The sequence below is a fragment of the Belonocnema kinseyi genome, chromosome 2, assembly GCF_010883055.1.
Source record: "Belonocnema kinseyi isolate 2016_QV_RU_SX_M_011 chromosome 2, B_treatae_v1, whole genome shotgun sequence".
Classification (NCBI taxonomy): domain Eukaryota; kingdom Metazoa; phylum Arthropoda; class Insecta; order Hymenoptera; family Cynipidae; genus Belonocnema; species Belonocnema kinseyi.
Genome location: NC_046658.1, coordinates 169,156,176 through 169,170,049, shown reverse-complemented (window position 1 = coordinate 169,170,049; position 13,874 = coordinate 169,156,176). Strand labels below are relative to the sequence as shown.

The following is a 13,874-nucleotide window of genomic DNA, read 5'->3' as shown; positions in this document are numbered from 1 at the left end:
AGAAACTTTTGAATTTTAAATGATGTATAAATAAAATAAATAACAAATAAATTAATTAATTTAAATCTAACAAAATTTTAATTAAATTTAATTAAATAACAATATAAAATAAAAATTCATATAAATTGTCATGATTTTGAAGATTAAAAGTAAAGAATTCTCAATTATAAATCTTCCTAATTCATGAAATTTGACATGCATATCTTGAAAATTAATGATTTTGAAATTTCGAAGTATTGGGTTAAAAGTTTTAATTAATTTGGGGCCCAAAAACATCACATTTGAGAAATTCAACGGACATGTTCACCAAATTGTTCTCTTAGTCAAATAAATTCACCCATGTTTTTTATTTAAATATATATATATATATATTTTAGCCTCTGCTCTGAGGGTTCAAAGTTTTCTGATTCAAAGTAGAGAAATCCTAACACCAAATACAGGTTGACCCAGAGAGCAGTTATAGATTTATGAACTTATTATTACTCTGCCATTCACTCATGGTCAGTGATCGGAACGTAATAATTAAGAAGTTTTAAAATACATGCGGGAAATTCATTAGTCGAATAGACTAAAATATCTGTAGAAATTGCAAACTGTACAAATATAAAAATAAACACTTAATAATATTAAAGAACAATGTATAGATATTGCCCTAAAAGTTTTATCTGTTAGAATAAAAATATAATATGGTGAAGAAAATAAATTGTTACTTATAAAAGAATATCAAAAGATGAGAAATAACAAAGATATATTTGAAAATAATCAAATAACTTTAGAAATATTACAAAATATATGAAACAGAAATGTAAATTATACATTTAATTTTCTTTCTGGTATCTATTAAAATAACGATGTCTTACAAAGCGTGGATATTTTACGTTTGTTATGAAATGTTGGTAACTTAATTTTAATTTAAATGGTTCTTGTCCAAGCAAAGCTTACCATCAGTGCGCCTCGAAGGTGTGCCGAGAGTTGCTTACAGCGCTCCAAGTGGCTCTTGGCAAACGATATGGGATTATTGCTATTAAGGGGAGCGGAGGGTAGAGGGGAAGTGACTTTTTTCGCCGGACGCGCCGTCTATATTTATGGCGGGTAACTAAGCTCGCATCGCATCTACGTTTTTAATATCTTTGGTTTGACCACTTATAGCGACAATAGCGCAATCTACCAGGAGGTGGCAAACTAAAGCGTATCTATTTGTTCTTGCACGAATTTGTGTATATTTGAGTGTCTTCCATGAATTAAAATCAGAGATAATAAACGAATTAATTCAAAATTATACATATTTCAAGACGAAAAATGTAGAAATACTGTTTCCTGCATCATTTATTCGGCATAAATTTGCACAATTCTGCATTAATTTTCTGATAAATGAAGAAATGCAGGACACGTAAAATGTAACTTTTTCTCAAAATTTTATTTATTCGCATTATAATAAATAAGTGAAATCAGTGACATCCTGGCACAGCACAAGCATTTCAATTTACTTTAACTTTGTTCATTTTTCAATTTTCGGATTTCACTTCATACGACCAGACGCGCCCATCACACGCGCCCATGGGAGTCGACCTAGCCTGGCCATCCTGGCACTAGTCGAATGAGGAAATAGTAGTATTTCCCCCACTATTTTTTACGCACAGTCATTGGGATTTCTCATTGCCGCATTCTAAAAATACAGCGAATCGAAAATATCGTCCGGGTAAATTTAACCCAGTCTAGGCTGAGAGGGTTTAACAAGCTTCGAATTTGTTTTTAAATTCTTCAAAAATTCCCATTTTGTTGAAAAGTTTCAAAAATATTTTCCAATTTCAAATTATTTTATTGACTATTTCTAAAACTTTCGAAGCTTCCAAATTTCAAATGTTTCAATTTAATTAGTAGAGAGAAAAGTACTTTTTTAGTAATTTAATAAAAAAAATCTCTTCGGCCTCTCAAAATTGTTATCAAGATTTGTTGAGCTGAAACTTTCTAGTTTTTAAAAATCTACAAAAATTGACGAGACCTTATCGCTAATATGATCAAATTCCATTAATTATTATTATTGTTATTATTATTACATTAGGAATATATTATTTAGATAAAATGAATGATATTTAAATTAAAAATGATTTCAATTTTTAATTTAAAGAAGAAAAAAAAACAGTTGAATCAACCGAGATAAATTATTTTTATAAATTTCATTTTTAACAAAAAACAAATTACATTTTTTCAAAAGAGATGAATTTTATATTAAACTGCTCAATTTTTAACAGGAAAATATGAATTTTTTACAAAATAGTTTAACTAAAATAAATAATCTTGAAGAAAAAACAATGAATTTTCAACCAAGTAGTTCAATTCTTGAAAAAACAATTAAATTTCATTTAGTTTAATTCTTAACCCAGAAAAAAAGTAATTTTTAACGAAATAATGGAATTCTCAATAAAAATAGACTGATTTTGAATACAAAATATAAATTACATATTGAATTATTTAAAAAATTAATATCCATAAAATCGTATATAAATTTATGTATTTATTCCTAATTTTGTTTTAGACTTAAAAAAATATTTTCTGCAATGAACTAATGTGCAGTTTAGAATATGGATGCAATCAAAGCGGCTGTGAACCCAAATCCTAGGGAAAAAGCAAACCTGATATCAGTTTTACTATGGTGGCAAGTATTTAATTTAAGTTTTTAGACCATAATTATTATTATTATTTTTTCAGCACATTTTTTAATTAAAACATGAAATTGATATCATTATATAAATTCTGCATTTCAGTGTCTATAATCTAAAATAGTAGAAAATAAAATCAAGAACAATATTTTTGATAATCAACGAAAATTGTTCTATGGGAATTTCAAGAAAATTGTTTTATTTTCTTGGATTCCTAAAAAATTCCTAGTAAGATTTTGAAGTTTATGTTCTTCTTTATTCATAATGTGTTCCCTAAGTGTTTACATTACTTCCATTCCTTACAATCGTTCCGTTTATATCTATATTTATTTTACGATATTATCCTTTCTATATATACAGTTATTTACAACTGTTTACATGAAATCTTATATCTAGTTTTTTATTTCTATTTTCTGCGATAGCGCAAGTTAGGACTTATTAGCAAACGTGTGAGCGATCGAATGAAAGCGAGAGTGCAACCGAGAGAGATAGAGAAAGCATGAGAACGCAATCGCATCTTAGTCTACTTAATTTTTACTTTTACTTACAATTTTTACACTTCTAATCTAACCGACTTCCTTTTTCTTTCACTTTTTTATACCTCTATTTACCTTTTTTCACGTGCATTCTTTCATTCTCTCTCATTCGCTCCTCTAGCACCCTCCAACTCCTTCATCCATACTTTTCCTAATCCATATTCCCCTAGAATCTTTACCACATTTTCTTTCCAGCTTCCTTAATCTTCCATTCCTCTCCTGCATGCTTCCCATACATGCTCCCATGTTTCCTCCTCCCATTCACATATTCTACACTTTTTGTTCTCTTCTTTTTCCCAGTACAACCCCTCCCTTAACTCGTTTCCCAATCTAAACCTTGCTATTCTGGTCCACCTTCTCTCTCCCCAACCCTTTCCTAATACTTTGGCACCCCTTCCTTTTTATCATCTTATTCCATTTAGTGTACTTTGATTCCTCAATCGCCCCCCCCCATCTTTCTATTAATTGTCTTTCCCTCTTTCTTTTTTCCAATTCTTCATAGTTTACTCCAGTCCCGTCTTCTATTTCTCTATCATTGAAGAACTCCCTCCTTTCTTCTTCCCATCTCGTTAACTCGATCGCCCTCCCTCTCCTCTCTTCTACCTCCATCAAACACTTTCTCGCCAACTCCGCTCCCTTTCCCTCCCGCAGCTTCGTCTCAAATTTCCATGCCCTCTCTCCCGCTCTAATACTTAACTTATCCCTTTGCACTTCTTCTCGCACCATATATCCTGGCGTCCTCCAGTCTGCCCCTAGTGTCCACCTTATATACCTTTCTTGTAAATTCTTAATATCTTTCCTATCTTTCCATCCCCAGATCTCTGTCCCATAACCTAATACCGGCCATACCAGTGTATTAAATAACCACATTCTCCTTATCCAGTTTTTTTTTAACCTTCTTTTTCCTATTCCCACATATGTTTGTTTACCCCTGCTGCTTTTTTTATCCTTTCTCGTATATGAGCTGTATGATCTCCATTCGTTTGCAAGATATATCCCAAATATTTATACTCTTTGACTCCTTCTAACTTTATTCCTTTCTATTTCCCTGTCCATTCTTTCTTCCTTCCCCATCCTTTTCAAAACCTCATAATCTTTGTCTTTTCTACATTTACATTCAGCTTTTTCCCATCTAAGTATTTCTCTAATCCTTTAATTAATTCCGCCATCTCTTCTTCATCCTCTGCCATCCACACTATGTCTCTGCTCACCCCTCTCTTCTCCATACTCTATTACACATGATCCATGCCCATTCCTCTAGTTCGTCCCCTCCATATTTCCATACTTTATTTGGAATCTCATCTTTACCAGGTGCCTTTACATCCTTCATTATTCCTAAAGCCTTAACTATTTCCTCCCTTGAAATGTCCTCTTCCTCATCACTTTCTCTACCATATTTTCGTCCTTTTATAACTTTTCTCTCTACCCCTCCTTGCAAATACAAAACATGTTTCTTCCATTCTGCCATTTCAATATCTTGGTTTACTCTTTTGCTTTCTATATTTACTACCTTCCATACCTCTTCTTCCGTCCTAACCTTCTCCACCTCTTCTTCAAACCTTTTATTCTCTTCCTCTTTCTTTTGATAACACAACTCAGTATACTCTTTCTTTTTTTTCCTGTATTCTTCTCCATTACTTCTTTCTTTTCTCCACTTTCTTGATATCCTTCTGACCTCCTCTTTTTTTTCTTTGCAGTCCTCATCCCATACACTTCTATCCCCCCCTTTATTAACTTCATTTTTGTTTGTGCACTCTAATCCTATTTTTATTTCTCCTATCATTTTTCTTCTCTACTAGTCCACATTTCCCTCCCCCATTTTAATATTTCTTATTTTTTCTCTAAACTGTTCTTTTCCTTCCCTTGACCAATCCGCTTTTCCTACACTTTTTACATTTGCTCCCCTTTTACTCATATTGCTATTGCGTTTTTGTCCCTCTAATGTCACTATTAAGGGAAAGTGATCCGAATCAATATATTCACCTACCTCTAGTTTCTCAGCCTTCTCTCTTACCACATCATCCACTATCACATAATCAATTACCGTTCTCCTTTCACTTCCTGAGGGTGTATACTCTCCTTTTCCATCCCCTTCTACATTTCCGTTTAAGATATACCATCCCAACTCCTCCAAGATCTTCAATAACTTTTTTTTCTCTCCATTGAGTACCTTATCTTTGGATTTTCTTCCTCTCTCTTCTCCCCATTTCATTCCTCCTCTGTCGCCTGTTCTCGCATTGAAATCCTCACATATTATCAGCCTAATCTCTGATTTATTTTCTTCAATCATTTCTTTAATCTCCTCTGCTTTCTCTTGCATATCACCCTTCACATAAATCTCGACTACCTTCCACTTCTCTCCTCCCAGCATTGCCTCTTCTACTATTAATCTTTCTTTTTGTTCTTTTCTATCTTTCTTGTCTTTCCCTGTTATACATTCATTCCTTACTCCCATCCCTATTCCTCCCATTGCTCTGCCCTTTTTATTCTTCCTCTTTGCATTTTGCACCTGCCACGTGTAACCTCTTGGAAACCTTGCCCTTATTCTTTCCCATCCCTTTTCATCTAGCCACGTCTCCATCATTATGACTACATCCCATTGTGTCAAAATTCTCATAAACTCCCTATCCTTTCTCTCCAATCCTTCTATATTGCAATAACAAATCTTCCATTCTTCCCTACTTTAGTTTCCGCTATTTTCCTTCACTTATACTGCATCTTCCTTCTCCACATGTCAAATCATCCTCTAATCTCTCTGGACTACCATATAATAACCTCTTCTTTGTCATCACCTCCCTCTTATGTTCCCATTTCTTCATTTTCACCAGTACCATTATCTCCCCTCTTCGCTCTTCTTTTCCTACATTTCGCATTTCCTTTATCTCTACCTTAGCAGCAATCCTTGTTAGTACTTCGTCCACGCCTTCCTTCAGCTCCTGCCCCTCCAATCTTATACCGTTTATCACTATGTTTAATATTTGTCAGCCTTTCCATCTCCTTATTCCAAGTCTCGCCCCTACCACAATCTCCGTTCGAGCTTTCAAGTTTCTTCATCCTACTTCGCATCCTCTCTACCTTTTTATTATTATCTTCTTCCTACTTCTCTAGTTTTTTTCTCCAATGACTGCATCCTCTTTTCTACATTTTTCCTGATTTCTTCCCATTTTTTTATTTCTTTCTTAACTTTAGCCATTTGCCGCCTAGTTTCCTTCTTTAATTCCTCTCCCCTTCTCGCCTGCTTTTCATCATAAAGCCCCTTACCTCTGCCAACACTTCTCGAATTTCCTTTATTCTTTCTTCTTTCATCAAAACTTCACTTTCATCTCCGCTACCGTCAGCCCCCTTACTATTATCACTCTTCCCTACCAAACTCTACTTTTCCAGTGGCGATCTAAACATTTTCTGATATTTTACGCTCGCACCGATATCTTCCTTTTCTTCACTGCGTTCCCTCTCCCCTCTCTTCCTTTTGATAAATAATTCTATTGAACCTACGCTTTTTGCTCTTAATGTCTCCTTTTCTATAGTTTTCTTACATTTCTCCCTTGCCTTCCTTTCCTTACTCTCCTCTTTCGGCGTACTAAACACTTCCTGCTCTAAGTCTGTTTTTTCCACGGAGATACTCGCTCCGCTAGCCATGAATCGAATTCAAACTTTCCCGCCTTCTATGCTTCCCTGCCTCTATCTACCATCGCTGTCTGGTACCTGTCTGGCCTTTCTTTGTCGCTACCCAACCCTGCTGCTACTCATCCGATCAACATAGTCCTCTTACCCTGTCACAAATATCCAAACGAACTTCCACACAAATCTATCTCAATCCTCCAAAATATCTAACTCTCCTTTTCAATCTCACAATCCCTCAATTAATCTCTCACATCCACACCCTTCTACACACTTCCACAATCGAACACCTCAAATTTCACCACAATATCAGAAAAACTCAGCATCAACAATTCCCACTTCTTTACACTTTCATGCCGGAAACGGAAGTCCTTGAAGTTCATGTTATGGATTAAAATAATAATAATAAAATTACAAAATTCGGTTTAAAAATCTTTCACATTATAGGAAATCTTATTAAATATTCTTTTAAAATCCATTTTCCAAAATAAAAAATCTTTAAAATTTTTTTAGAAATTTCAAGAGAATTGTTTTATTCTCAAATTGTATATTTAAAATCTTGAAGAATCGACATTTTGCTCCCATTTTTTTCTATTTTCAAGTTTTAAATTATTCTTGAATATTTAAAAAAATTCGATCTATCTTTCAAAACTTTCTGAAATTATAAAAAAAAAAGATTTTAGAACAATTTTTCTATTTTCTTAAAACCTTTCAAATTTTTAGAAAAACTTTTTTATAAATCTTAAAAATTAAAGATCTTCTACATTTCTTTTTCAGAATATTCAAAAATTTACATTTGATTTTAAATCTTTTCAAATATTTTCGAAATTGTTTGCAAAAGTCAGAATATTTTTCAAAATGTTTGCGAATTTCTCCTAAAATTTTTAAAATACGCAACAAAATAAAATAATTAAATGCCTCGAAATCTTCGAGTTCTTTTTTCGACAATTTTCGACATTTTAAAATATTTTAACGCTTTTAATTATTTTTGAAAATTTTAAAAATAACTTCAACAACTTCGAGTTTCCTTTCGACAAGTTTTGAAATCTTTTTTAATTATTCTCCTAAAATTAATTTTTCAAAATAAAAAATCATTAGAAATCTATACTCTTGAATTTTGCTTAAATTTTTTAAAATCTTTTGAAGTTTAAAAATATTTGGAATGTTTTTAAAACTTCTCAATACCTTTTAAATTTACTGAAATTAAAAAAATTAAGGAAATTTTTCTGATCTATTGAAACTTTTCAAATTTCTAAAAAAACTTCTGTTCTAAATCTTCAAAATTATGAAGCTTCTAAATTTAAAAAAATGTAATCTTTAAAATAAAGTACTTCCAAAATTCCAGTTATGAATATTAACAAAGTCTACATTTGGTTTTAAATTTATTAAAAATTTTTTTAAATTGTTTTAGAAAGTTTCAATATTGTTTAAATTTATTCATATTTTTACTAAAATTTAAAAAAAAATCAGATACGATAAAACAATTAAAATTCACTTAAAATCTTCGAGCTTGTTTTTCGAATTATTTTATGAAAAATTATTCAGACTTTTTTGAATTTTTTAATCTTGCAAAATTGAAAAATTTGGCTTCAAAATCTTCTACACTCCTTTTTGAAATTTAAAAAAATCATTTGATATAAAATCTTTGTCGTTTTAAAAAATCATTTTAAACTTTCTGAAATATTTCTACTCTTTTTTTTTATATACATTTTACTAAATAAAAATTCATTTGAAATTTTTCCAAAAAATTGAGATAATTTTTTTTACCTCGCGAAACATTGAAAAATTCTTTAAAAACTTTGTTTTTTAAATTATCAAAATGAAAGAGCTTATAAGTTTTTTGTTATCAAAGTTTAAAAATCTACATTTGGTTTTAAAAGTATTCTTGCCACAATTTTACAAAAATTCTTTCAAAATCTTCGAGTTTCTTTTATGAAAATTTTAGGAATCTTTTTAATTTGTCTCTTAAAATTAATTTTTTTATATTGAAATTTAATTTAAAAGTTTCTAGGAAACTTAAGAGAATTTTTTTTCTCTAGAATTCTTAAAAGTACGTAAAAAGCTTCTGAATTCTATTTTAAAAATCGACATTTTGTTGGCAATTTTTTAAAATCTTTTCAATTTTAAAACTTCTAAATTTCTTGTTAGAAATATTCGCATTTCACCCTTTTTCGATAATCGTATTTGACTATTTTATTAAAAATTTGTCTTTAATTTCTTCAATATTAAACCATTTGCTTGAAACAAAAACTACTTGGTTCAAAATTAAATTATATTTTAATTTCAAAATCAAACTATTTTGTTAAAAATTAAACTGTTTTTATGAGAATTGAACTATTTTGTAAAGAATACAATTTTGATTGTAAAATCGTATTTTTGGGTAGAAAATTCAACTTTTTACTAGATAATTCATGTTTCTGGCTTCAAAATAAAAAATTTTTGTTAAAAATTGATCTACTTTCTTGAAAATTTATCGTTTTTGATAAAACATTAATCTTCTTAATAGAAAATTCGTCTCTCTGGTTCTAAGTTTTAATATTTTGTTAAAAAAATTATTATTTTTCTTCGATAAAATTTAACCATGGTTAAAATTCATATTCTTGGTGAAAAAATTAATCTTGTTTTTTAAAAATTCACCTTTTAGTTTAAGGATGCAGCTATTTTTTTACGATGGACAATGTTTAGAAATTGCATGTCTTTTTCGAAGCTTTAAGACAGTATATTATAATAAAAATGTATAATATTTTTAACAATCTATTTAATTAATAAAAACATTTAAGATATAAAACAATTTGACGCCTCGATGACTTACGTTGCGGTTCAAATCCGTACTGAGGCAGATTTTTTTCCATAATATTTTTTTTTTCTTTTTTTAGATATTATTATTTTGAATAATTATTTTTAAATATTTTTATGAATAATGTATTGGATTTCTTAGGTGGACAGTAAAACTCTTTAAAACAGGGTATACCAAGATATTAGGTAGCGAAGATCTGTACGATCCATTAAAAAAAGATAAATCAGCTGTTCTTGGAAACAGATTAGAAGCGTGAGTATTTTTTTTCTCAAAAATTATCATAAGAAATTAGTTTTGATTAAAAAATAGTATTTAATTGACTTTTATGTCAAAATTTCTAGTCGATGGAACATCGAGTTGGAAAATGCGAAAAAACACAAGAGAAAAGCGAGTCTCTTGAGAACAATTTTCCGAACTTTTCGCTGGGAATATTTTCTACTGGGTCTCTTGCAGATTTTTAATGAATTTTTCTTAAGGTTAGTAAAAATTTAAATTTTAGTTGCTACTCACTTTTTATCAGGGATTACACTTCAAGTACCATATAATAATAGTTTCGGGAGTTACCTGGCATTGGCCTTGTTTCTAAATCACAACCCTCGAAACATAAATAGTCAGGGTCGCCTGAACCGTTTCCAATTGGAATTCATAATATTGCGCAATATACTCGACTGAGTACTTGCGCAATGCGGCCCTTCCGAGGTGAGAGTCAAAAGCGTCCCTCGCCCTACCCCCTGTGAAACTGCGGGCCAGCAGTTCTATATGAGAGCTGGAGTGTAAGTTCTTTGTTTGGTTTGCTTAATAATAATTCTGTTTTTTTCAAGATTGGGTACTCCAATGTTATTAGGTGGGTTTCTACGTTACTTTAAGCCAAATTCGGACCAGACTTACCAAAATGCTTTATTATTTGCTGGAGGTATTTGTCTGGCTTCCGCTATGAATGTGATAAGTTTGAATCAATCAATATATAGTTCCTTTCATATTGGAGGAAGAATAAGAGTTGCTGTTAGCTCAGTTGTCTACAGAAAGGTAAGGAAATTTATTTTAGTTTATGCTTTAATCACTACTAAAGTGGGCAGACTGTACTTTCTTTAAGCTACATCACCATATTGAGGGGGGGAGGGGCTAAAAATTAAGGTTGGGGGAGTAATAAGTGGAAATAAAGTTACGAAGTTTAATAATATTTAGAACTCAAGCCCAATAAAGAAAATGTACTATATTCCTGGATAAAAGTTAATCTCGTTTGGTTAAAAGTTCTATGATTTGTTTAAAAATATTTATTCCGTTTGAATTTTATCTATGAAAAAATATCCCTCTGCTTCGCTCCGCTGGGAATCGAACCACAGGTCTATCGGTTGCCGGCCGGGTGCTCTTACCACTAAGCTACTAGAGAGATTGAAAGAAGATCGATTAGATGGATATACTAATTATATTACGTGGAAATATAAATCCACGCGATGATAATACATATTTCTTAAATTTTATTACTGGTATTACATCAAACCTTACCTTTTGGCAGATCTGTGATTCTTCTTTTGATCTCTTCAGTAGCTTAGTGGTAAGAAAACCAGCCGCGCCAACAAGCGGCGAACCTGTTGTTCGATAGTTGAAGTTTTATCTCGTTGGTTGAAAATTGAACTATTTTGATAAAAATCCGCTTCATCTTTGGTTGGAAATAATTTTTTTAAACTGAAAATTGAACTATTTCATTTTTGGTTAAAAAACTATCCTTTTTAATTAATTTCTGATGCTAGAAGTGGCCAATTACTGGCCAAATGATTTTCTGGAAAAACAAAAAAAAATTTGCTTTGGCTCGGATTTGAACCGGTGACGCTACTATTCACGATTGGAGCGGTAACCAATTACGCCACAAGAGGTGTAATTGGTAAACGTAATTGCTTAACACTTCACTGGTTCCTGGTTCCAATCTGGACCAAAGCAGATTATTTCTCGTTTTTCCAGAAAATTATTTGAATGAACAGTGATGGGAAATATTTAGCTTTAGAAATTAATTATTTAATTACCCTGGCCGATAAGATAACATCAATTATTAACTTATACATTTATGTCCTTCGAAGAAAATTCATATTTCTTGGTAAGAATGTAATCTTCTTGGTTAGAAATTTATCCTTTTTGGTTACAAATGCAATTGTTCGGTTGAGAATTCGATTGTTTAGCTTTTACTATTTTCTACAAAATTAATTTTTTTATTGCGGATTCATAATTATAGCTAAAAATTCTAATATTTACTTGTAAGTGGATCTTTATGTGAAAAATACTAGTGTTTTGTAGAAAATTCGTCTTTCGGACTTCAAAATTCTACAACTTCTTAGAAAATTAAACTTTGTGGTTGAAAAATTATATTTTTAGCTTAAAAATTCAAATTTTTTGTAAATAACTCGATTTTTTGTCTTTAAAATAAAATAATTTTGTTAAACATTCATGTGTTTCGTTCAAAATTCTCTTTTTTTTGTAGAAAATTAATCTTCTTTGTTAAAAATTCTTTTTTTTGGTTGAAAATTTAAAACTTTGTTAAAAATTCATTTTTTTTCTATTTAAAACTTTAACTACACCATGTTTTGTTCTTAAAAAAATTTCAAGATTTTCTAGGTTTTTTAAAATATCTGGAAGATTTGAAGGGTATTTTTTTTAATTTTACAGAATTTAACAAAAAAAAATAGATAAATTCTAATTATTTTCAAAGAGATTATGAAGTTTTAAAATTATTGAAAAAATTCCAAAGTAATTAAAAATTTTTAAGTTGAAAAAGTTCTGTCTTTTTTTAACGCTTTTGAGAATATTTGACTACTTGGCTGAAAGTTGATCAGGTTTCTTAAAAATTCAGTCTTTTTATTGTAGATTTATCCTTTTAATTTTTGTTGAAAATTCACATTTTCGAGTTAAAAAAACTATTTTCAATTTCAAATTAATTTTTTTTACATTATCATCCTAATGAGATGGAATTGGTTTTATGTAAAATTTCACTTTATCGGTTTTCATCAAATCTCCACGTTTTGAGACTCACTGAGTAAGAAAAAACGATTTTTACTAAGGTGTTTGTCTGTCTGTCTGCCTGTAGTCTGTAGTCTGTAGGCACGACAACTTTCAAAGAATTGATCAGATTGGATTCTGCTTTGGCAAACTTTTGAAGGCCTAAAACGAAAGAACAAGTTCGTAAATCAGCTATTTTGGATCAAAATTCAAAAAGTGTGCCCGTTTTCAAAATTGTTGAAACCACATTTTTTCAAAATTTTAAAATTCTATTAACATTTTTTCATAGTACTCAGAAACCCAAACAATTTATTTAAATGACTTTTTTCTATGAAAAGAAAATGATCAGAGTTAGAGCATTTTCAAAATCCAAGAAAACAAACTAAAATGAATAATTCAAGCCAAACAACGCATGATATAAAATAATGTCAAGAGAAGAAAAACGCTCCTTTTTAAAAGCCCTACAAAATGATTATAAAAAAATTTCAATTAGGTCGAAAAATTGAAAATTCAAAATTTGATCGTACCATTAATTTTTGAAACCACATTTTTTCAAGATTTCAAAATTCTATGAACGGTTATTCATAGTACCTAGAAATAACTACAAATTTATAATGAATCACTTTTCGATTGGACGCGTTGATTTTGTTTTTAGTCGTAAAAAACAACAAAAAATGAAAAAATAAAACATTTTTGGATTGACGACACAAGCTACGAAGAAAACGAGACAAAACTTGTTCATCCAAAAAAGAGCTATGCTTTTTGATAGGACCCGTAGTTTTTGCTTTAGTCGTAAAAAATAACATTCAAAATAAAAATATTGATTTTTTTTTAAACGATACGAGGTATGAACTAAGATTAACAGACAAAAGTTGTTTGCCTAAAAAGATCTGTAAATTTATTATTAATCATTTTTCGATAGGACGAGTAGACTTTCTTTTAAACGTAAAAAATATAATTAAAAATAAACGAATTAAATTTTTGGAAAAAGGACAGAGAAAACGAAAGCGGACACAGGATCCTCTATATAGGTTCCTGTATTAGACCCTATGCAGATGCGCAGTAGTTTTTATTTAATCGTAAAAACAAGATCAAAAATAAAAAAGTTATAAAAACAAGGAAATAAGAATTAGCATGATTCAATTTTTATGCATATTATGAATTGTAATGATATACATACAGTCTGTCAAGTTAAAGCGTGGGTGGCTTTACTCGCAGTCGGTAAGGTGTATCGACATGATTTTGGTGTCAAAATATTAAGAAGAGCTCCCT

General features: G+C 30.4%; 1 pseudogene; it reads left to right on the top strand.

Moving 5' to 3' along the window:
• The window catches only part of LOC117168049, a 118,412-nt pseudogene that overhangs the window by 35,263 nt on the left and 69,275 nt on the right, over window positions 1–13,874 (top strand).